At 34.1% G+C, this 27,034-nt stretch overlaps 1 protein-coding gene across 2 annotated transcripts in view; it reads right to left on the bottom strand.

The window, feature by feature from the left end:
* PCDH9 (protocadherin 9) overlaps positions 1–27,034 on the bottom strand; it is a 914,618-nt gene that overhangs the window by 517,902 nt on the left and 369,682 nt on the right. The window lies entirely within an intron of this gene.

Raw genomic sequence — 27,034 nt, 5'->3', positions numbered from 1 at the left:
AATCCAGTCCATCAGCAATCCTTAATCATGGGTAAATGGTAGCAATGTGCGGTGATGGCTGTTGTAATGTAATAATGATGATACTGTTGCTCACCTAATAATAAAGGGACTTTCTTCTAGAAAGTGTCTCCCAACTAGGGACCTGGTAGATGAAGAGTAATTAATCTTCCTTTCCCTCTAAATCTGTTGACATAGATGCTGCCAATCATCCTCTCCTAATCTTAATTGCTGTCTTTATTTCCTGCTTAAACCCAGTCAAGGTAAGGGAATTTGATGACCAAATTACCAGTGGGGAGGAAGAAGGAGAAAACCTGAACAGGAAAGATCTCTATAGATAATCTTTTGTTTTCCTCTCTTGATCCCTGTGGCTGAGAAGAGTAAGTTCTCCCAAGCTAAGTTCTCAATTCTCCTTTCCTAAAGATGGCACCATTGTTACCAACAATGTCCTTTTCCTAATTGTGTAAACAAATGATCTGTAGAGCTAGTTTCTGACCTTTATTCAATTTTCTAATATTTTATATAAAGATCATTTGGTAACCTGAATGTAAGAACTTTATTTCCTTTCAATCATTAAGTCACAGCACTCAAGGGGGTCCCATATCACCTCTAGAAGGACTACCTGGGAGATGTTAAAAATGCAGCTTGCTGAACTCCATTTCAGACCTATTTGATCAGACTATCTGTGAGATCCATGAATGTAGAGTTTTAAAAGAAACACAGTCCTTAGGTGATTTTTATTTATGCTAAAATTTTGGAGACATAACACTTGCAGAAGAATAGAGAGAGAGAGGGAGATGGAAAGGTAGGTAGAGAGGGAGGAAAGGGAATTTTTTTAAAAACAATTTTTTCATTATTAGTACTAAATATCCTAAGAACATATCAATTATTTGTGAATTTTAATTTTAAGGACAAGAATATAAATGAAAATCTGTAGAATTATGTTCTTTTGAGCAGTAGAGAAGTGAGAAAAACTGGTCAAAAGCAACAAATAGTGGATGTGAAAAAGTTAGGTTACCAGTCAAAATCTGAGGTCAGTAGCAGTAAGAAGAGGTACTACTTAGGAAGGAAGGTGTCCTGGCACTAAGAAGGTATGCTGGTAAAAAGGATGTTAGAAGGCCTAGGGGTCCTGCTCTCCTCCTTCTTTACTCTCAACTACTTTCCTCTTCCTAAACCTCTGATCTCTGTTTCCTTCTCCTCATTCTCCCTAAGTCCAAAGGTTCTGAAGCTCCTTCTGGTGACTTTTTCAGACCTCTAACAATGACTCTGAGGTGGGGGAGTCTCTGTACCTGGCATTTATTAAGTGAATATGCATCCCTAACCTAATTGTACTGTATATAGTCATTCCACCTAGAAACTGTATTTTCCCAAGGAACCATTGTTATAGAAGTGGTTGCAAAAATACCATTGGTGTTTTTCTGCTAGTCCAGTTTCACTATGGGATAAATGGGCTTGGAGGGGCTGGTCTATCACATTACCTGCTTTGTTTAAACACTAAACTTCTGAATGACTCACAAATGAATGCTGGGAACATAGCTCATCCTTGAATCATTTTTAATGAGAATACACAGACAGAAAAATATAAAATTATTTAGAAAGAGAAAAATATGGCTTCACCAAGTATACAAAGAGGGAAGTATTATTTTACATTTCAATAGCGTTTTCAAAGATAAGAAGTAAAGCCTTGAACCTGAGATGCAAAGATCAAAAGAAACACTAAAATAGAACATGCTGTTCTTTTAGCCACTAATGTTGCTCTGTCGTGAATAATTGAATATCATATTGCTAATAATGAGAAAAACAACATATGGTTAAGAGCTTGCAGTCTCTGGAACCAGACAAGCTGGTTTGAATCCTGGCTAGTCAACTTCTACTTGTGTGACCTTGGCCTTATTTCTTTAAGTCTTTATTTCCTTGTCTGTAAAGAGTAGTATTGTCATGACTGTTAAATGAATATAAAGTGCTTTGTATAGTGCATGACCTGACATTTATTCAGTCATTTAAAATTGTTATCAATCATCTCTGTACCCCTGTTATCATAATGTAAGTATAAAAACTTTTTAAAAATACAGATTATTTTGTAGATACAATCAATCCTCATCATTCATGAGTTTCATATTCGTCAATTTGCCTACTTGCCAAAATCTGTTTATAAATTGACCTCAAGTCAATAATCACAACTCTTTTGTGGTCTTTTGTGGACATGCCCAGAGCTCAAAAAAAGTGGGCCTCCCAATGCGCATGCTTCCAGGGAGGTTGAATAGGGTAACACTGTCTTCCTGATTCAGCTCTCATGTTGCAAACAAGCATCTTTTGCAGTCTATTTAGGGTTGTGATTTTTTTTTTGCATCTTTGTGCTTTTCTTTGGTGATTTTGCTGTTTAAAATGGACCCCACGTAGAGTGCTGAAGTGCTGTCTAGTGTTCCTAAGCACAGAAAGTCTGTAATGTGCCTTACAGAAAAAACATGTGTTAGATAAGCTTTGTTCAGGCAGGAGTTACATTTTTGTTGGCCATGAGTTCAATATTAGTGAATCAACAATATGTATTAAATAAGGTTCTTTAAACAGAAACATACCTAAAACAAAGTTATGTATTGATATAATGTGTGGTCAGAGGCTCACAGGAACCTAGGCAACCCTATATTTCCCCTAGAAACAATGGTTCAGTATTCACAAATTCAGTGTTTGAGGCAACTTTATAGAACATAACTGCTACTAATAAAGAGAACACAAATGTATTCCTTTCTAAATGAAAATCTAAACATAAAGTTTGAAAATTTAGGAAACATTAAATTCCTCTTGCTCTTACTTCATAGGTGACAAAGTATGAGGTCATTATGAGTGGGTTTGGAGTCATGCCTCTAATACTAATGGAAAGATGACTAGTCTGTGCCCTGGGATCATGTCCTTCTGATTCTATTTTATTGCGCAATAGCGTGGACTTGGACCACAATAGGAAAGTCATTCCTTTCATTCACCAGAAAATGATAACACGTGATTAGATAGGAAATCAGCTCTAACATACAGACCTTTGCCTTACAACTAGTATGTCAGTAATGAATAATGGATCAGGGATCGTCGTGTTGTAACGATGTCTTGATTGATTGTTTTCCTAATATGTGCTGAGTGCTGACAAAGTGCAAATCTCCCAGTCTGCTGTGGTGGGACCACTGTTGCTAAACAGTACGATTATGTTTTTGTAGCTTTCACTCATTTCCTGATTTCACTAGACTTTTTCTCAGAAATATGTAAATAACTTTCAATTGACACAGGACCAAAATAACAGCTAACATTTATTGAGCTATTATTCCAGGTATAAATTACCTATCTATATTTTTTAAATAAATATATTCCATTCTATTGTAACTCTATGCATTGAGTTATTATTACTGTTATTTCAGCTTACTGACAAAAAAAGTAAAACAAAGCTTGGGAAAGTAAAGTAGCTTGTACAATGTACATGATTAGTCGTTGATCTGGGAATTCAAACCTTTGGTTCATAACTTGTCTACTGTTCTTTCCGTACTCTTTACAGGGAATTAAGTTTTATGTGTATTTAAATATGTATAAACATGTATAGACACATATGCCCCTAACTACTCCAGTAAAGGTGAAGTATTTTTTTATGGATTAGATTTATTGAGAGAGTAAAACATTAAGAATTCTATAAGTTACTCTAAAAATAAAAGATATAAAATCATAAATCTCAAGTCAGTGATGACAATGGTTCACCAGTTTCTTTCTACACAGATGTAAATGGGAAAAGATGGATCATTTGAATGCATAATAGTTATGGGGTTTTGGCTTAGTAAATTCTGTTTTACTTTCAAATTCAAAAATAGAGGATTTTCTTCAGTCCTTTGACTTTCCAGAATAATAAATAAATAATTTACTAACTCCAGTAACATGTATAAATAGGAACATAAAAAAGTGATACTATTTTGGTATTTTCCAGCACACTAAAGCACGCTTGACAGATGATAGAATAGTTTAAATTAAATGTTTCATCACCATTTTAGAGATTGTAAAAGAAGAGTAAAATAAACTGCACATCAGGGGAAATGGACAAAAGTTGGAGGTAATCTCTTTTTAACTTATGAAAGCAATGGGAGCTCAAATGCATTTAAGGCATCTAGTTTTAGAGAATAAATATGAAACAGCACGGTAATTAGTTTCTCTGATCACCTGAAAATAGGTTATCAACCACAATAAATATCTTCTTCTGAAAATAATAGTTTTATGACTGGAAAGTATTTCCTGAAACCTATGGCAACAAGGATAGAATAATAATTTCTCCCTGTGTTTCTTTAGAGGCAAGATAATATGCGTCTTCTCACATTGCTCTTTCTCTTGAACATCATGACTCTTCCTTAAATTTTTAATAAGAGGTCTATCATCCAATCCCTTTGATTCTGCACCACTGCCTCAGGCATCCAAATTAGTAGATGACATAAGCCAGAGACGGGGTCATGGGAATGGAATGCCCATGGGAAATATGGATATTTAGTAAATATCATAACATAGATATCAGCAATACTTATGCCATAGCCATGATAGTCACCACCTGCTCTCCTCTAAACTTTTGGGTTCCCACCCAAAAGGTATTCCTACAATCACTTCCCCTAAAAACCAGGGGCATACACCATTCACGGGGAAGGAATTTACCTTGGGATGAAGGTGCATATAACATTGAAGATTTATTTCTTTTTTCATGTAAAAATTAACAAAACTTTTCCTTTTAAAAACTTCACATAATTGAATATAAGAAATTTAGCAGTCCCTATGTAAATGTCAAAACTCTTGAGCTTTCAACCTTTCCATTCTAAAATAATTCTATAGTATTTTAGTCTTACAAAATTATTTTTTACTTTAAGCCTCTATTTTTCAAGAATTTAATCATACCAATTAAGTTCGTCTAGCATAGATACTAAATTCTCCACATCTTAAATTCTGAGATCTCAGCATGCTAATTATATTTTATAGCAAGTTTTCAAAGAGGTCAGAGGCTATTGAGAGACTTATGCCTTACGATAAATTTACATCTATGTTTGACTTTTGAAGTTCAAATGACTCCTTTGCCTTCAGACAAATAAGCATTATTCCATTGGTGAATTTGATTTACTGAAATCTCTTAGAAAATAAATGAGTAGTTAAGATTTTTGTTTATTTTATTGATTAGCAATAGATTATAAGGGAGTAGGAACGGAGATGAAGAAAAAGAGATGAAGAAAAAGGAGTTAAGCAACCAGAAAGCAATCTGTGTAAAAGCAGCTGCCTTGCTTGTACATTGCAGGAAATTTTTTTTCTTATCAAAGCAGCAACTTGTGGAGGAAACTAGTCAATAAATATAGACCTTTATACATACTGGTGTATTTATACCCTGGTACAAAATATAGGTCATGCGTCAGAAGCTTACACACATTCCTTCTTCATTTTGATCTGTATGCTTATTTCTCCTTGTCTTCCTCCTCTTCTTTTGTTTACTTATAAGCATCCAATACCAACTAGATAAGTGACTTCAGTTTACATAATATTATTTAATACAAAAAATAAAGGTAGTAAACACCAAAGCTTCATAGATCATTTTCTCCTGCAGTTTATCTTTAGAAATATGATCCACACACTGAAAGTATAGCATCTCTTCTTCCAGACTCATATACAGAATGGAAATATCTGCCTTGTTCACAGCAGCAGTCCCAGAACTTCAAACTGAGTGACAAAGAGAAAAACAGGCCCTCAATAAAAGAGCTGCTTATCCCTTATCTCGTACCTAGCAACCCAAGCAACAACCCACCATCAAAATCCTAGGATGACTAGAATGTATGTAATCTTTTTCTCAATCCAATTAGTTAATGCTCCTTTCAAACCATATGCTTACTGGGGTGAATGGTGCAATTAAGTTAGCAAGCCACCTCTGCTTTTTTGTAAAATTTAAACAAGGTAAGTTTATTTTTTATTTTATTTGTTTTCTCTTTTGGTTCCTAGAGGTTATATTTGGGAACGTATGCACTTAATTAATCAGCTCCGCAAACCTAAACAAATCATAGGACAGATACTTTCAAACAGTTGCTAAAGTGACTTTTTTCTAGAAATCAGATTTAATCCTTATAAAATGTAAAGTATTTAATTGTCTTTTTTGTTACAGGCAATATCTCCAAATTCCTTTGTATGACACAAAGTTTCTCTGTGACCTGTATTCTTACAGTTCCAAATCCATTTTTGCCTTGTTCACATCCAACACAATTGACTCCAGCCACACTGACTTGCCTATATTTATATTAAGACTACAGGTGCTGACACATATTTTTCCCTATGTCTGGAATTCTCTTCTTTTTTTTGCCTGACTCTTCTTCTATATTTTAAGAATCCTACCAAATTTCAACACACTTCTGAACTTTTTCTCTGCCCTGCCACCTTCAGGTTCTCAGTTTCCTCAAGACAGAGTTTTCCAAGTCTTTCTGGATGCTCACAGAGTTCTGAGACGTCTTCTATTTTCAGAATTCTCATATGCTGTAATTATTTGTTTGTGTGCCTGCCTCCCTAAGTAGGCAACAATTCTACTGCCACTGCTGATGTCTATTTCTGAGAACTGAGGAGAATGTCTGGCTCAGAATGAACACAATGCCTTATCAGGCCCGTGCCATTCTCTTTCCTATTCCCTCCAATATCAATTTTATTATGTTTACATAATCACTGCATATTTTATTTAATATTTGATAGTAATTTCTGGTGGAAATGGGCTTTGGGGAGTCTACTACTCAGTGCTCTGAATATCAGATACTTGAAAAATCTTTTCAAAACAAAGACATTCCTGTTTGACTCTATCAATATCATGTTCCTGAACACGTGAGCTTCATAAATCATGATATTTATGAAGAATAACAAAGGGTTGTATTGCTAGTTTATGCATTTGAAAGTAGAAAATACAAATAAAACTCTTTCTTATTCAAATTGCTAACTAGATATCCAAACTCTAACTATATTTCATTTATCAGGAAACTTTCTATTCGCCAGGCACTCAGATCTCTATTCCACTGTTCTTAACAGTTCCTTTTTGATGTAGTAAATAGGCTCTCTGATTCATTGTTTCTTGGCTAGGTGTTTCCTCATATTAATTTTTCTTAAGGTCTGCATTTAAATGAGAAGAGCTTTTGAAAGGCCTACACTTAACCAACATTATATATAGCTTAAAATGAATTTTAAGAATAAAATTTAGATTAAGTAGATTAGTTTTAGGCAATAGTCCCTAAAAACTATCTTTACTTTTTTTTTTAATTGAGGTAAAATAGGTATACAATTATATAAATTTCAGATGTGAACATTATAATCAGATATTTGTACACACTGCAAAGTGATCACCACCGTAACTCTAGTTACTATCCATCACCTACAATTCATCCCCATTACCCATTTTACCCTCCCCTTAACACTCTTCTTTTCTGGTAACCACTAATCTGTTTTCCGCATCTGTGAGTTTATGTTTTGTTTTTTTTGTTCATTTATTTTGTTTTTAGATGCCACAAATAGGTAAAATCATAGTGTATTTGTCTTTCTTCATTTGACTTATTTCACTTAGCCTAATACACTCAAGCCCTATATATGATGGTGAGTCAAAAATTATCCACTCTGGTTATATTAAAACTTCTGCTGGGGACTTCCCTGGTGGCACAGTGGTTAAGAATCTGCCTGCCAATGCAGGGGACACAGGTTCAATCCCTGGGCTGGGCAAATCCTACATGCTGCAGAGCAACTAAGTCCATGCACCACAATTACTGAGCCTGAGCTCTAGAGCCTGTGAGCCACAACTACTGAGCCCACATGCCACAACCACTGAAGCCTATGCACCTGGAGCCCGTGCTCTGCAATAAGAGAAACCACTACAATGAAAAGCTCATACAACGAAGAGTACCTCCTGCTCACTGTAACTAGAGAAAGCCTGCGTGCAGCAATGAAGACCCAATGCAGCCAATAAATTAATTAATTAATTAAAAAAAATAAACTTCTGCTGGCCGCACTGTCTTATCAACACTTTCTGTTCAATGTTACTGTCTCCCCAGTCTCTGCTGTGCAGGTGTGAACATGTTACATCAGTTCATTTGTAACTGCTGTGAGAGCAAAAATGGATGCCCCTTTTGTGATTTGCATGAAAGAGGAGCAGTGTGTAGTGATTCGTTTTTTGTGGTCTTAGGGTGTACCTGGCGCCGTTATTTATCAAAGACTTTGTGCGCAGTATGGAGAAAGTGTTTTGTCGGGAAGAAGTGTATATGAATGGATAGAGATGCCTATTGAAGAGCTGACACCTAAACTTCAGATTAAATGCAGAGGACTGTTATTCAAGGGCATTGTGATCTTGCATGACAATGCACATCTTCACGCCTCTGCCCACACTGTAGACACTCTGCAAAAACTTTGTTTTGAGGTGTTAAAGCATCCTCCCTATAGCCCTGATCTTGCTCCACTGGACTTTCACCTGTTTGGTCCCCTGAAAGCAGCCCTACAAAGATGAAGATTTGCTTATGATGAAGTGAAAAGCAGTGCATTTGTGGCTTGCATCTCAGCCTAAAACATTTTTTAATGAAGGAATACAAAAGCTTGTTGATAGATGGACAAAGTCTATTGAAAAGCAAGGAGATTATGTTGGAAATTGATGTATTTGTCTTTTCTAAAAGTTAATTAAAATAAATTCTACAGCCAGAGTGCAGATAATTTTTGACTCACCCTCATATATTGTCATAAATGGCAATATTTCCTTCTTTTTATGGCTGAGTAGTGTCCCATTGTAAATATATGTCACATCTTCTTTATCCATTAGTCCATTAATGAACACTTAGGTTGTTTCCAACTATCTCAAAGTTTTATAGTCAGTCTTTAAATGTTCTCAGGAATAGAAAGTCTGCATATGTTTACAGGCACAAACAAAAATCACTTGAGTGCAAGTTTAGAGCAGAAATTTGGTGATTAAATTGGTATATAAAACTATTTCTGGTGAAATAATACAAAGCAATCAAATAAAGTAATTTCTTCTAGTGTTAATTGCTAACCTGATTGTGAAGGCATTACTAAAACAGGAATTTCAAAATTATTCTGAGAAAATAAACTATAAGAATAACTATGTAGGGACTTCCCTGGTGGCACAGTGGTTAAGAATCCACCTGCCAATGCAGGGGACACGGGTTTGATCCCTGGTTCAGGAAGATCCCACGTGCTGCAGAGTAACTAATCCTGTGCACCACACCTACTGAGCCTATGAATTAGAGCCCACGAGCCACAACTACTGAGCCTGTATGCTTAGAGCCCATGCTCCACAACAAGAGAAGCCACCACACTGAGAAGCCTGTGCACCACAACAAAGAGTAGCCCCCACTCACCATAATAGAGAAAGCCCACCCAGCAACGAAGACCCAATGCAGACCAAAAAAAAAAAAAAAGAATAATTTTATAATCCAAGAAGAAAGTACTTAGTGGAATACATGCTGTTGTTATTGTCAGATAATTGCTGATTGCTTTTTAACACTTTGGCTTTAAGGAAATACAATCGTACTAATAAAACAGGTTGCTTTATTATAACTTAAAGATGCACAAGCCCACTTGAATATAATGGATGTTCAAATTTTAAAAAATTACAAATACCTACAGCCTAATTTTATTATGAACTGATGCATTTTAGGTCCTCAGTCTATTTCAGTACAAAGTAGATTGGATTAGAGAGAAATATACTTGTAAATCAAGAGTTGGCCAATCATTTAACATTATGCAAGTGACAGGAAAATGACAGTGTCAAGGTTCCCAAAGTAAAGAATTTCCATTTCCCAACAATGCCAAAGTCTAAATCAATCTAACACTGTAAGTCCTAAGAGGGGTCTATTTTTGGCAAAGGATCAAAAAAGAGAATCTTTTCACAGCTAACCCTCAGCTAAATCAATGAACCCACTGTCCATAAGAGCACTATATCAAAAATCATACAGGCATGGCAGCAGCCCCTGGTGCAATGCCACTTTTGTGCCTTCTTGGGCTGGGAAAGGGTGCTGCCTTTGGCCCACAGTCCAGCTAGCTGGTGGGCAGAGTTGACACCAGTTTCTAACCCAAGTTTTGCAGAAAACTAACATGAGTCAGTGTGGAAAGCTCTTGTCAGTGCTACTGTACATGATCTGAAAAGACACAGAAAAATTCACATTCCAAAGCTGTCAGCTTGCAAACTTTCAGCAGAGAGAAAAGCCTCACTTTAAGAATGTAAACAAGGGTGGTGCCGGTCTCACTATCTAAAGACATCAGCATGCAAGAAGCACCCTGGCAACTTGAACAAGGTGAGGCAGTGGCAAACCTCCTGGCCCGCTGTGAGAGTAAGCCTGCCTTGGAGACTCCTGGCACTCTCTTCTTCCTGCTAAGTACTTTACCTGTGATTGCAATGGCAGATTTTTCAAAAGAGTGAAACAGAGGCATGTCTCTTTAGAAGCAACGGCAGTCTTTCTGAAAGAATCAGTTTGGCATTTCCAGGGGAAAGGTCATTTCTTTACACCTCTGAAGACAGTAGATAACAATAATAAAAAGAATATCAGGCATGAAAAGCTACATTTTCCTGGACCCCTAAAGGAAATCATGACACAGCTGCAAAGCTGGTTCTAGGAGCCAATACACTAATTTATCCCACTTCAGTGCATTGACTTTCCTCTTCTGTAAACTGGCATCCAAGCTGGGAAAAGAAATGTTTGCTGAGACTTGCTGAATTTTATTTACAAATCTCACGGACGCCTCCTAAGTTTCAAATAAGAGATATCTCTAGTGTTGGTGAGATATGGGGTGGTGTGAAAATCACTCAAATGTACTTGAAAGATAGCTCTCTTGTGACCTAAAGAAGGATAATATCGAGTTAAGTGTGGCACTTTGAGTTCATCCAGCATAAATATCAGTGCCAAGGCCATCACATGGAGGGCCCTTGGGACACTGGGGTGATAAATCAGAACTTGGAGGGAAGCCTCCAAAATTACCCTGATTGCAATGTCTAAGGAACAACTGATTCAGCCCTCTATTAGAAACCCTTCCCCATCAGAAAATAGAGAAATATTTTGTCACACATTATCTAAAAGAGCTGCATTGTTACAGACATTCCTATTCAATTATTTATATCTCCTCTTTCTGGTAGATCTCATCTGATTCTCTCTCCTTTCTAAATGTCATGAGTTTTACTCTCGCACTGGCACTGATGTTAACATTTGAAGGGGGGAAAGGTTGCACTTAAGTTTAATAGATTTCATATTTAATAATGTAGTCAATAAAGTCTGTCCACTTAATCAGTCAAAGGCTATTCCACTCTGGACACAGAGCACCTCCAGTGAGCCATGTTGTTTCTACTACAATTTACCCATTATTTTCAACTCTTAGAAAAATAGTTTAATATTTCCAAAGCTTTACGCATCTATAAATAAGTAAAATGGCACTGCCTTTAAATAAATGAAACAGTGATGACATTATACTTTATACGCTATCATTAGCAAAATCACAGAACAAAGAAAGAAATTCAAATCTCTATGGGAGTTGAAGGATTTAAAGCACCTGGTGGAAAAAACAATCATTGAAAATTTTTATATCATTTCCTTTCACAAAGATTCTTTGCTTGATAAACTTTAGTTTCCTGAATCTTCTCCTAGACTCATCTGTGCACTTTCTTGTAAAATCCAGTTTTAACCAGAACCCTGCTAAGTCAGTTTAACCACAACCCCTAGCTCTCTGTATCTGATCACCCTGGATATCTGATCAGGTTCCTCCTCCTCCACCGGCCCCCTGACCACCTGGTGCCTGAATGCCCTGGCCTGTCTTCATCAAGAATCCTGTTAGGATGGTTTAGCTGGAACACCCCCTTACCCCTGACCTTTTCTCTTGAGTAATGTTCTATCCTCTGACCCCCACCCTGCTCCCTAGCTAAAAATCCCCACTTGTCCGTGCTGTATTTGGAGTTCAGCCCAATCTTTCTCCCTCACTGTAAAATCCCATTGCCCCAGTCTTTATACTTTTCCAATGGTTCTAAATAATGTCTTCCTTAACATCTTTAACAAGTGTCATTGATTATTTTTTCTTTAACACCTGCAATTTCTCATTTTATAAAAGGAGGACTGCATAAGTGAAAACAAAAGGAGAATTCTATAACCAATCATGGACTCTAACATATCAATGTGTTGTTCGTTTTGCATTTAGCTTTACAGCAACATGCCATGATTAGTGGCAACAATATTACTCTAAACAGTATTAACAGCTTCGTTCTATTGCCTTTATAGTAGCTTTGCAGCCATTTAAACAATATGTTCTTAAACCTCAGTTACTAATACCTAGCAATCTTTAGAGAAAGGGATAGTGCATGTCTAAGCATTATATTCATATCTTATAGGTGTTCTATTAGCTCAAAAGGGAGTGTATTCAAAAAGAATTATTCCTGAAAAACTTTGATTTTAAGCTAGGAAAGAGTTTATTTAGTTATGTGTGTTTATGACGAGTAGGTGTAGGGTTGTAAAACATACTAAGTATAGTGATTTTGAGAACAAGAAAATCTTGCTAACTTTTTCTATTATAGAGAAACAAAGGACTTAAATTCTCTACATTATTGCCTATTCTGAAGCTTCCATATTCGCCTGCTGTTTGGAGAACCTGCAGGAAATGGCTAAGTGTAGCTCTTTCCCTGGAAGTTAATATTCAGAGGTGTTTTGCAAGTTTTTATTTAGTACTAAGAATAAAATTAATTGTTTATTCTTTTTATTAATGGTTTTAAACTATCTGAAATGTAAACTGTGAAGGAAATGAAGTTCATTCTTTGTTCCCTAACTCATTAAATTTCAGGTGAGGGTTTCTCGTCTCAAAATATCTCCTAAGATGCTCTAGACTGGGTTGATTCATTTGCATGCAGAGAATCCTCCCTGCCTACAGCTTGCATTGCATTTGTCACTCTGTATTATAATGATCTGCCCATACTTTTTCTTCCCAACTACTCTGTAAGTCCTTTAAAGTCAGTAATTTTTAATGTAAAAGATGGAATAATTTGCCAACAGAAATTATTACCATACCATATGACATGAGCAATCTAGTTTCATGATATGAGCACATCTCCATCAAGAAAGAATCTCCATATGACTTACATCATTGCTGTGTCCAAGGTTTTCAAATAATACATATTTGTCACTCTATGTTTTCATCTTCCTGCACACCCTAATAGTGGCAAGCAAGAACGTTTTGAGAAATAATTATGAAAGAAAAACTGGATGTTGAGAAAATTAATTGTATACTTATAGACATTTGGGCAAAAATCAGTTTTGGGGGGGGGAGGTTGCTTTTAGTAGCCCACCACAAGTAAGAAACTCTTTTCCATACAATAATTTATCTTAGTGGAATATTGAAAGTCACATTTTCAAAGTCATAATATTCGATTTCTGTAAAAGGAGTTGGTATCATTCAAATATGTAAATATTCCTAATGAGAGGTTAATTTAGTTGCCCCATAAAGCTGGAGTAAGGCTGAAAAAACAAACCAAAAATAGGATCTAAAAAGAGACTGCTTAGAATATAATTATGCCTCTGTCCTCTCTGGTCATGTAATCTTCGGAAAGTTACTTAATCTTTCCAGGCTTTGGTTTGCTCATCTGTAAAACAGTGGTAATAATAATAACCACCTCTGATTTGGGTTTTGAGGATTAATTGAGATAATGCAGAGGAAATGCACTTTGTATACTGCCTAATAAATAATAAATGATCATTGAGACAAATCCCAGGAAATAAACTTACTGATTTTAGGTTTTCCAAAGTAAAACTATGGCTAAGCACATTCTGAAATAGGCTTATTGGGATAATATATAATGCTAATAATAATAATAATAATAATAATAATGCCAACATATGAGTTATATGACATGCAAAATTTCCAGGGATATTGGCACTATAGCATATTTTAGGAAGTTATAATATAAAAAGGGACTTTGTAATATAGGAAGTGATAGTGCAAATATTCTGTGTGGTATTTCTCATTTTCTTGGTAACAAGGGGAATGTTTTCAAGGTTCTTTGGTCATTGAGCCATTCAGATTCTGAGGCTCACTCCCTCCCCACAAAAAGGAAGAGTGGAAAGATAGAAAAGCAGACATTAGGTGATTTGAAACAAGAACAACTTTATTTTAAAATTTATGTAATTTTCTTTTTCGTTGTTCTCATAATTGAAGTCATTTAATTAAATAAGTGATTATGGATGACTCACATTCAATATCTCATCATATTTCTACCAAAGAACATTCAAAATGTATTTGGACATTTAATGCATTTCTTTCATTTATATTTTACTCTATTCAAAATTTGAGAGCAAACTCATTTTTAGAGTAGGTAGAACTCATGTTTTCCTGCCCACAAATTTCTCAGGCAATGGTCTCTCCCGATAGTCAGGAGGCTCCTTTAGCATTTTGCAGGGGGCTAGCCTGCACTGCGTGTTTATGTTTCAGAAGTTAAACTGTGAGCATTCATTACATCTGAGAGTGTTTTATTTTGTGTGTCATTTTAAAAATGCAAATAAACTTGAAAGCTGACCAATTGCCTGCAAAGTACCAAAAAAGAACAGTTGCTAAACAAAACTGTTAAGGAAGAAAACCCAACACATGTTCTCAATCACTTTGTCATGGTAGAAAGTTGGAGAAAGGACAAGAGTTACAGAACAAGAACAAATACAAGGGAAAGGAATGAGCCAAGATCTTAAAAACAAACCCTTCCGACTGAGTTTTGCAGATACTTTAAAAATTAAATGTATCACTGACACAGACTCTTCATACTTTTTTTATTCTTTTAGTTTTACTCTTTATCTAAAACAATATTGTCTACATGGTTTCAGAACGTGATAAAAGACTTTAAAGTTAATATTACAACATGGTTAAAATAATGTACCGTTAAGCATGTTAACAGGCACAATAAGCTCTTTAATGGTGACTTCAGGTATATGGGTGCATTTGCCTCACAAAAGAATACTAATAATATATTAATCAAGCATTCAATCCCAAAATGATAAGTTCTCTTATTATTTTTGTATGTAGTCAAATTTTTCTTTACAATTTTGAATATATCTTTCTTTACATGTTGCTATTCCAAGTTGCAATGATTTTATTGCCAAAACTACTCAATAATTTTGAGTAATTAGAACCTATTAAAAAAATGATGCCAATTGATCTTTATTAGCTTTTCTTTTATAGGGGCATTTTTTATATTTTAATTTTATTGGAGTATAACTGATTTACAATATTGTGTTAGTTTCAGCTATACAGCAAAGTGATTTAGCTATACATATACACATATTCATTCTTTTTTAGATTATTTTCTCATACAGGTTATCACAAAATATTGAGTAGAGTTCCCTATGTTATACAGTAGGTCATTGTTGGTTATCTGTCTTATATATTGTAGTACGTATGTTCATCCCAAACTCCTAATTTATCCCTCCCTGCCAATATTTCCCCTTTGGTAGCCATAAATTTGTTTTTGATATCTGTGAGTCTCTGTTTTGTAAATAAGTTCATTTGTATCTTTTTTTAAAAAAATTAGATTCCACATATGAGTGATAGCACATGATATTTGTCTTTCTCTGCCTGGCTTATTTCACTTAGTGTGATAATCTCTACGGCCACCCATGTTGCTCCAAATGGCATTATTTCATTCTTTTTGTGGCTGAGTAATATTCCATTGTGTCTATGTACCACATCTTCTTAATTTATTCCTCTACCCATGGACATTTAGGTTGCTTCCACGTCCTGGCTATTGTAAATAGTGCTGCAATGAACATTGGGGTGCATGTATCTTTTCGGATTATGGTTTTCTCCAGATATATGCCCATGGATCATATGGTAGTTCTAATTTTAGTTTTTTCACCTTTCTCCATAGTGGCTATACCAATTTAATTTCCCACCAACAGTATAGGAGGGTTCCCCTTTTTTCCACACCATCGCCAGGATTTATTGTTTGTAGACTTTTTGATGATGGCCATTCTGACTTGTGTGAGGTGATGCCTCCTTGTAGTTTTGATTTGCATTTCTCTGATAGTGATGTTGAGAATACTTCCTGTGTTTTTTGGCCATCTGTATGTGTTCTTTGGAGAAATGTCTATGGTAAGTCCTTTACATACGAATGAGTTCTGTTCCAAGAGTGCATTCATACATCCAATTTGTAAGTCCAACAAAGTTAGCCTAAGTACCCAACTAACACAATCGGCTATGTAGTACTGTACTGTAATAGGTTTATAATATATTTCACCACAAGCAATACGTAAAAACAAACACAAAAAATAAAGAAAACATTTTTAACCTTACAGTACAGTACCTTGAAAAGGACAGTAGTACAGTACAACAGCTGGTGCTTCTTAGCAGTACCAGCCACATTATTTCGTTTATGGTTTCCTTTGCTGTTCAGAAGCTTTTAAGTTTAGTTAGATACCATTTGCTTATTTATGTTTTTATTTTCATTACTCTAGGAGACAGATCAAAAAAGATTGCTGCAATTTATGGACAGCTACATGTAAAAGAATGAAATTAGATCATTCTCTAACATCATACACAAAAAATAAACTCGAAATGGATCAAAGACCTAAATGTAAGGCTGGACACTATAAAACTCCTAGAGGAAAACATATGCAGAACATTCTTTGATATAAATCACAGCAATAATTTTTTTTGATCTACCGCCTAGAGTAATGAAAATTAAAACAAAAATAAATAGGGGCAGTTTTAATTATTTGAGTTTTTCATAGGTCAGAAGCATCAGTCTACATAGATCAGATAATTTTCAATGGGTTTTTGCCAGGACACATCACAAAATATTTTCCCTATAACTTAGGAATACTTGATGAACATTGTAGAGAAGGATCTGGTCTGTATTGGGAATGTCCATTTCTTTCTCAGAATTCTATTATCATAAATACTCTGCAGTGTGGCAGGGATTATTTTCACTTTATGCTTCTTTCAAGTTACTTATAAACTCTTGAATTATGGCAGTTGATACAGAACTGATATTTAGTAATAGTAAGTAGCTGAGATTTTAAAATACACCCTTTGAAATGAATACCATTATCTGTTTTCAAAAAATGGTTTTGAGCCCAAAATTTATGCAGCCTATGCAGAATGAAAGGCTATCGCTAAATTTTGTTTCAAATTCATTAACTTAATACAAATTTTCACTATAAGTGAAGATTTAATTATACCTTTCTGTTACTAAGTAAAAACATACTGAAGATAGAATATGCTGGGTAGATCACTTTGCTATGATAGGAGGAAATAGAAACAAGAAAGAAGAAAAGAAAAGGAATGTATGTATTTGTTAAATGAGAATCTGTTTCTGTTTAATCATTTTTCTACAACTAACACTCTTTAGAGGAGATATAATCTTGGAGGGGGGGACTTGCTCGCATGTAGGTGGATACCATCATTTCACTGTAGACTTCAGCTAAATTTCTGACATTTTGAAATCCAACAAGCCTAAGGCAAAAAATTATTCTAAGACAATGGATATTAACACTAAACATTCCCAAACTGGATCTGTCTGGTTCTTAAACTGTTTATAGTAATGATCAAATCAGTGCTCTTCTGTTACATTTTTTTTTGTATTCAATATTAAATAGGCTGGATTGTTACCCTAGTTTTGCTTTTTGAGCCTTTATTGTTGAACTCACACAGGAAGAAAGAGCAAACCAGAAGATAAGTGATCATTTTCTTGTTAGCAGTTCTCTCTCAGACCCTGAGGAGCCATCGTGAAATAAGTGTTAACTCACAGCCGGTCTTCATGTAAGTTAAAATCCCATTAAACTATTTCCCAATTTCTATTGCTGCACATACCTAATGATTATTAATGTTCTTTCTGGTGATGTTTATGGATGCAGAACCAGGGAACAATTTGTCTCAATAAGAGAAAGTAAGACTGTAAAATGATATTTGGGTATCTAAATGTTTAAAATACCTAATTGCTTACCTCTAAGTAATATTTCCTCCCTTTAGGGAGACTGCAGAGTACAATGCTGTGTTACTGAATAGCATATGATTTAATATTTTTATATGAATTATAAAATGTAAAAGACAAAGCAGAGGTATGGATGTGTGATGGGAAGAGCTACAATTTTTTAAAAAGCCCAGAAACCTGAAATGTGTGGAATAATTGAAAGTTGCTGAATAATTGAAAGTTGAAAAAGAAAAATAATGTGTCAAGCCATGCCATTCAAAAATATAACCAAAGTGTATTGGCATGGGAAGTATATCAAGCTTTGATCTTCCTTTGATGAGTTGAATTTTTCTATTGCCAAAACTTAAGCCTTTTGAAAATCATTTAGAATATAAATCTGTAGGGATCAAGTAAAGAACATTGAGATGAATATTTTCTAACTCTACCAAGTATTATCAATTTTTTGAAACAATAAAAATTAGTTTTTATTCTTTCATTTTCCTTTTCAAATCAAATATTTAAAGTTGCAGTTATTTTTGTAAATTGCTAAATAAATAATATGGATTTCAATTCATTTGATTCTGTTTAATTACAAGTTTACTTTATAGTATGTATTCACATAAATATAATTGGTAGGTGGTTAAAATGCATGATATTATTTAAATAATAAATTAGCTAAAGTTAAAATCACTCTTTAAATAGCTTTCCTAGACTGATTTACTGTCATAATACAAATGCCAAAATGTAATGAGTGATTCAAATTTCACTGATACAATATGACATCTGACAGTTAATAATGGGTTCCTGAAACTGCTGCTAGAATGTAATATGCGGTACAAATTTAGCATGGCTAAATTCAATATCAGTCTATGAAGATAAGAGTATAACTGGGCAAATTAGGTAATTTTACCATGACAAAATGCTATAATTAGTTTTATAATTACATTTATTTACATGGTGAATTTCAATAATACTAACTCATTTTCAAGTCATCATGAAATTTTTTCATAGAAGATATATAATTATATGTAATACTACAATCATATAAAATAATTGTGTGTGGTTTTCATATTGTCTTACAAAAGAATATACCCAAATATATGAATTTACCTTCCTTTCACATATTTCAATACATATTTGAGGAATACCAACCATCTGAAAGAAAAAAATTTAGAACTATAGAAACAGAAATGTATAAGAGTATGGCAGGAGTTGGGACTTCCCTGGTGGTGCAGTGGATAGGACCCCACCCTTCCAATGCAGGGCCCCTGGGTTCCATCCCCGGTCAGGGAACTAGATCCCACATGCATGCTGCAACTAAGAGTTCACATGCCACAACTAAGGAGCCTGCGAGGCTCAACAAAGACCCAGCACAACCAAGTAAATAAAGAGATAAATTTTTTTTTTAAAGTATGGCAGGAGGTGATTGACTCTAGTTGGTAACTTCTGTTCACTTCAAGAAGTTGGGAAAAATAAAGCTCATATCTGATTTAGTGAACAGGTGCCTATGAACATGCCCGGTACCATGCTAAGAATTATAACATTTAAAAACACGAGAAAAATCTGATTCCTTTGAAGAACTTATATGCTAGCATTACAAATATACACCTAAAATCTTTATTAAAATTATTTACACATGTATATGTGTGTGTATCTATATATATCTATATATATCTATATCTATCTATCTATCTATCTATATATACAGATTCTGAAGATATACATACAACAAAGTTTTGCTGTGAGAATAAAATGTGTGATTAATCAGGCCTGGCTCAACTAGCTACAATAGTAAAATTTTGATTCAATCAAACCACACCTTTTCATACATGAGTTTACTTGAAAGTAACCATGGATCCTGTGCCTTTTCCAGGTCTAAGCTACAACTGACAGTCATGGTCCAAGGCTGCCCACCATTAGATGTCCTTCATCACAGTTCAACTCTCTTACTGAAGATGGAACATTTGAGGAGGTGATTTTAAAATGATAAATTAATGCTAAATTTAATAACTAAAAGTAGTAACAAAGGAGAAGTTTTAAGAGTGTTCTCGTCTTAGCAGAGTCTTAATAATCGTCATTGTTATGACTAACATTTGTTGAAAGCCTACAGTTGGCCAGATGCTGAATACATTATTTGCTTTATTTTTGCAACTGAAGCATTGAGAAGTCAAATTATCCAAAGTTTTACTGCTAGAAAACAATACAGATAAGATATGAACATAGATTTTCTGGACTGTAAAGGCTAGACTTTTTCATATTCATTCTGTCTACCTTCCCATCTATCTTTCTTGCTCATATGCGTGCTCTAATAGAAATATTTGAATGATGATAATATTGTTACAGAAAACTGAGTATTTACTCTGTACCCCCTCCAAGTTGAGCTTTTATACAAGGCCTGTTATATTTTTGATTGATGTTTTATTGTTGATCAAGTATTTGCTCATTTGGCTTGAATTTGCAAAACATTGGGAAGCACCCCGACCAAAAGCACACACAAACAAACTTATACACATTTGTGTCACCCTTTTTTCACTTGGTTTACTACTATTTCTCTAGTACCTAGAAGACTAGGGTTTAGACTTTAGACTCGAAAAGTATTTGTGGGGATGAAAAGAAGGAAAAGAAGAGAAAGGAAGGTTGGGTCTATAGAGAGGAACTGAATTCCAGTTAAAATACAGTTCTTTCTGATTCCTCTGTGAGCACAGAGGATAAGAATAATAAAATGATCATACTGGTCTACCTCCATTTGTCACTTGGATCCTTGTTGCTTCACAACTGGACTTTTGTGATAGTCTTATAATTCATCTTTCTGAGTAAGGGTGTGATATGCTTTAATCCATCTGCCTATACTGCTGCCAGAATTGTCTTCTGCCATACCTGTATGCCCATGTCACTCTGATTATAAATTTCTTATTATTTATCTTGATCATATCTTGATCTTCCCTAGTATAACTTTTGAGATCTACTTCTTGGCACTCACACAAAATCAAACCTTTTACAAGCCAATGCTATTTCAGCTCTCTCTCTCTTTTTTTTTTTTGTTTTTTTCTACAGTTCTATTCCTTTTGTCTGAAATACTCTGCCCTACCTTCACTTCATGGCAAACTTCTCATCCTTCCAGATTCCAGACACAAGTGAAAATTTACCTCCATTTAATAACTTCTTCAAACCCTCCAATCAGAATGAGTGACAATTCTTTCTACCCATACCTCTAGTATATTCGTAAAACTGTTTTGATTATTTTAACATGTCTGTCTACTCCTAGACTTCGAATTTTTGTAGAACAGCGCCAGATATTGAGGATTCTCAATAAAGGACATGTGACATAAACGTGAGCCAAATCTGAGGAAAGTGTCAAAATTAATGATGTTGCTGATCTATTGTAAATCTTTGATTTCAAGAGGCTAAAATGTGCCTCTTGTTATGTGCCACAGCTCTTTCATTACCAGACTTACAGAAGTGTAAATACAGTTAATTTTGTTCATCTCCTTAGTGAATCAATTCATACAGAAACATAAGGTTTTATTTCTCTTTTTTTCTCTACAATATCAACCTGCTCTTTTCATTTCTAGTTTTGATGACTAAAGCTGAAATAATTTTACCATTTCTGTCTGTACTCATATCTCCTGCAAATATCTAGCATGGCTATAACATTTGAAAAAAATTGAAGTATGTCGTAATTCTTCATAAAATCACATAGTCCTTGGAAAAAGATGGGCATGGCAAATTAAAAAGCCACAAACAGCATTAAAAAGAGTTTAGAAAAACAAAGTAGTTCTTTTTAAAAATCACATATTTCATATATATTCATTCTCTTAATAATATTATTTATTTTATTTATATCACATATTCTTCAGTGAGTCCAGTGAATATGTATATGAAAGCCAATATGATATCTGAGCACAGTTACAAATCAAATTTTCTGGGATTCAACTTGCAAGCTGAATCAACTAGAGAAAGCCTGCATGCTGCAATGAAGACCCAACACAGCCAATAAATTAAATAAATAAATAAATAAATTTAAAAAAAATAAATAAAATTAAATATAGAGATAGAGCATGCCATTTTTTATGGATGGTTATAGGGAGGAGGTAGTTTCCCATTTTTAACTTTGAGTCCAATACTTGAGTTCTATTACCTAACGCCTTAATGTGTGTATAGATACATTCTTAAAAGTTGCTATTAAACATGTGATAATACAAAGCATTTCCTTTTCCTCATTTATTCTGAAAAACAACACCTTGATCTTAATATCTTAAGAAAAAATAGCATTCGAATAGGATTTTTTTGTAAACAACATTCACAAGTTGGTCTACTTATGTCATTTTATGTTATTATGGCCTACTATGAAATGTCACCCTAATATCCATAAAACACTTTAAAAAGCAAGAGAAATGCCATTTTTTATGTATTTAAAATATGTATGAGTTATTTTCTTTCACTACTTCATTTTATATTTTAAATATAAAGTCTTAAGCATTTCAAATGGAAGGAATAGTGACTACCATACAGTTTAATTCATCATTAATATGAGAAATGCATTTCCAAGGACAAAAAGCTCATTACAATCTGTTCTATTGTGGGACATTTTTCCTTGCTATAATTTTCCTTTTGATGTGGCAGGCTTCTCTCCTTATCTCCATACATTGGTCCTATTAATGCCATAAATTTAGTTCACTCCACTTCTTCCCAAATAATGTTTTTAATATTTGAAGATGAGGGAGGGTATGGATAAATTAGAAGTTTGGGAATAGCAGATACAAAAAACAAATTGAGGATATGTAGAACATCCACAATTCCTTTTCCCATCTCCTCTTCCAGCTTCCCAAGTCTTCTTGCTTTTGAAATATATCAATTAACTGATTGCCACAGGAGATGATGTCCACCCAAGTTTACCTCCTTTGTACACACTCTATTCTAGCAACACATTCTGGAAAGTTTGCTGCCCAGAATGGGTTGTAAAAATCTAGATATGATTTTTGACCAGCCCCATATAAAGTCTAATCATTAAATTCATAAATATAGATCCATCTTAATCTGGCTTAAGAAAACATTATCCTTTTAAGTAAAAATCTAAACCTGCTAGATTACAATGAATCATGATCAATTTAACACTCCAAATCTTATAATATGATTCACCACAAAGCTAAGTCAAATGCATTTCCTAATTATATTTCTCTTTAATTCCAGCACATATATAGAGTATCATACATAAAACTGTTACATTTATCTTTATTATTCAAGTCCCTTAAAGATTTTCTTTATCCTGATTCTGTCATCTACTTTGTAGATTTTACTTCATATAACATACAGATATGATAAATATACCTTCTGGATCTTTATCAAAGTTAATAATAAAGTCAGGCTAGAGTAGACAAGGATCCTGAGTAGCACTGTGTCACAACTAAACAAATATTATATGTATGTCTATATAAAACAATACATAGAAGTCCAGCTTATATAGCTATCACATTGAGATCCCTATAATATTGTAAGGCTGTCAGAAGTCAATGAGGTAAACAAGGATGCCTAGGGAAATATTTGGTTTAGGATAGGTATTCAGTAAAATATACTTGGTATAATTCTTTTGGGGCTAAAACACTAAATAAGACTCATTTCACTAGATAAGACTCATTTAATTGGGCATCTGGAAGTTTAAAAACTTCCCTAAGTATCAAATCCACAATAAAATTGTTGAAATATTTCAAACTTAAAAGTTCATTGATTTTTTTTTCCCAACAGACTTTTAGAGATGAGGAAGATAACAGATTATGTGTGCAAAAGTGTGTACATGGGTATGTGTTTATTGTGTGTGTGTTAGAGAGGGGCGTGTTGGGGTGGGAAGTGTCTATCAGAACATCATAATGCTGGTATCTTTTGGAGAAACAATGTTTCATAAACTCATGAAATCAAAAAATTAGCTTCAAGCCACTAACTAACATCTATTGTACCACCTACAGGGGCAGTGTCAACATCTCCCCTAAAGGAGCTAGACATGATTATAAAATTTTTGCATATATGATGCCAGCGGCATTTGAACAGCAAGATGACTTTGAAAATTCAAGTAGTATAATTCAAACACATGGCTCATGAATGAGGGATTACAATATCACAGCCCACTGTGTAAAAATCTGATTACAGAGCTCCGAGTGTGTGTGAAAAATTAAGTTCATATTAGATATAGATCCACATGAATCTTCTAACAAATTATTTGGAATATTCAAGCATATGCTCTGTTTTTCTTCCTATGAACGGCGGTAGGAAATTGTGCACCCTGCTGCTTAGTAAACATCAACACGTTTGGATTCTCATGGAGTGCACATGAGGCCATATACACAGAGCATACAAAGTAAGATGGGGAGAGACTGCTGGAAATATTTCCCTACTTTTCTACACTAGAGAGTGTGGGCAGTTTCCATTCCCGTGTCTATTTCGGTCAAAAGAACTTCACTATGTATTTTTAAATGTCAACCAAGCAAAAGTTTCCACTTACCATAAGAATCACATTTACCAAGTCTTATCTATATAATCCCATATGTTTGTTATCTACATTCTAAAAAGTAATCTGTCCCCAATGTATTTATAATTTACTGTTAACAATTTACAGCTATGTTTACTAATTCTAAGGGGCCAATGGGCCCTTTCATATTGTTAATACTGGAATGCATAGATTATTATTGTTAGCAAAACAGTTTGGGGGAATTGAAATACACACTTTCCCCATAAATACTGTAAACATATATTATGTGTCAGGCAGAGTGCCAGGTTCTAAAGTCTCACCTTTTCCCTGAAAGATAGCCAATTCTATTCATTATAAAAAGTTAAGTTTGGATTTTAAATTTAGATATTGCTGACAACCAAAACAATTCATCAAGGCATTAAATATCAATGTAAATTCTGCTTTCCTGTCTTGTCATGATTATGAATGGTAATGAATGGATTAATGCCCATGGGAATTATCACAGTATTCAGTAGTTGATAAAGTTATTCACTAAAATATTGCCAGTACTTACCTAAACCAATGACTAGAACTGATTAGACTTTGTACTGTGAATTAAAGTGAACGCTACACACCAAGAATCAGAGAGGAAAGAAATAAAAAAATATATTACTCAATTATTGTGCATCTGTTTCTCAGTGTAAAATAAAAGCATGACTACAGATCAGGTTCAATTACTGCTGATTAAGAAAGAAAGCATGGCATAAAATCTTTGCCTTAGAAGGAGTGAAGAAAAATAAACCACAAAATATCAAATTTTGTATTGTTAATTCAAATCTGGTTTCTTGTCTCTAAATTCAAATGTACTTCTCTGCTCTTCAGTATGTCAGCGAATGAACTTAATTTGTAAAGGGATGAATTAGGAGAAATTTCAGTTTCTGCAGTATTTGATATGCCTTGATTTTTGTTTTTGTTTTACTGACTTAGACATCAATGATGATTTTAAGTTACAGTGTGTATAGCCTAATTAGTAGTCAAACTAAAATGGATAATAAAAAGAGGTATTATTAACTATGTTACAGAAATTATTTTTGAAATCAGTAGAGAAGAGAGACTTCCAAAGATCAAAATGTTTTTAAATGTCACCAGGCAAAACATGACTTTAAAGTAAAAGAAAAATTTGATAGTTTCACATATTCTATTTTTATTAATATGATTTTTTTCTTAAAGTTATATATCTTTGCAATACTGTATTGCAATTCAGACAGTTCTTATTACTTGATAATGGATTCCTCAGATAGTATAATGGTTTTATGATTTAAATATGAAAATAATATTACCTACCTCAGAGGTTTAATTAATAAGATTAAATAAGACAATGTATATGAAAGCTCCTAATAATACTTAATGTGCAAGTAATCTTAGTCAAATTAAAAACAGGAAGAAAATGTATTATTTGAAAGACAGGAAAGTCAATATGTCTTTTTGAACATAAAAAAAATTCTACTAGAAATAACACTGTATTCTATAAATAAATAATGTCATTAGAATAGAAAGCAAGATTTAAAGAAATATAAGTTTGAGTACCATTGGACTACTTGCTCTTGCACTTGAACCTCTGCAAGCTTCCCAAAGTGGTTCTAAACTCCAATGAGAATTTCAAGACAGAGTGGTCAAAGAACTACAGATATGAGTTTATAATAAGCCTTAGTGTCATCAACTTTAGTTAATAGGTTTTTAGGGGTTTCCTTTGGGTAAACTACCTGCATTCTGCCCATTCCAAGCTTCAGAAGGCATTCAGATCATTTTCACTCCAGTTTCTCCCTCTAGGCATCCTATGCCCAGTTTTATGTTTAAACCAACACTTCAATCACAAAACAACATCTTCCTTGGGCTGCACCTTTCAAGTACACGATGTTTGATGTTCATGGAGGAAAAGGACTATACTTCAACTCCTTAGAACCTACATTTTTCTTTTTTACTGGTGAGTGGCTCCTGTGAATTCAAATACCTCATCTGGGACTGTATTCTTCTAAACTCAGTAAGAACAGAAAACAGATATTTCAATGATTTCCACAACCCTTTCATGTTAAAGGGTGCTTAAACTAATTTTTAACTTGCTAATCAGAGACCAAAAATTAAAGACAAACTTTTAATCTAATACTCCCTTTTCCCTGGTTAGTAATTTGAAACCAGTCTTCATTCCAACGTATTTTTAAATATCTTCAGAAAGAGCTTCACAGATAATGACAGATACAAAAACAAGGATTGTGTTCTAAAGGAGAGAGTAGAAGATGCAGAGAGAAAAAACTAGAGATGAGCAAGGGCAATCAAATTCACAAAGAGGCTAAATAAACCTAAGAGCAGTGGTACTAATTAAAAAAAAAAAAAAGGAAAAGAAAACCTTTTCATATTTGGGCCTTGAAAGGCTAATCTCATCTTTACGGAGTTTTATGTTGGGTACCATGATGGAGAGGCAAAATAAATAAATAGGCTTTAGTATCTACAGTCCTAAAAGTGAAATGGGGAATAGTTGTTAAATTGTACATTTTCCAACTTAAAACAAAATAAAGTATAAGAAGGAAAATCTATTTGTAAAAAGATATTTACAAAGAAAGAGAATCATTGGAAATTTGAAATTAAGAAGGAATCTTGTAAAGTATAAT

Source organism: Hippopotamus amphibius, chromosome 14 (assembly GCF_030028045.1).
Source record: "Hippopotamus amphibius kiboko isolate mHipAmp2 chromosome 14, mHipAmp2.hap2, whole genome shotgun sequence".
Taxonomy (NCBI): Eukaryota; Metazoa; Chordata; class Mammalia; order Artiodactyla; family Hippopotamidae; genus Hippopotamus; species Hippopotamus amphibius.
This window is presented reverse-complemented; position numbering and strand designations above follow the sequence as displayed.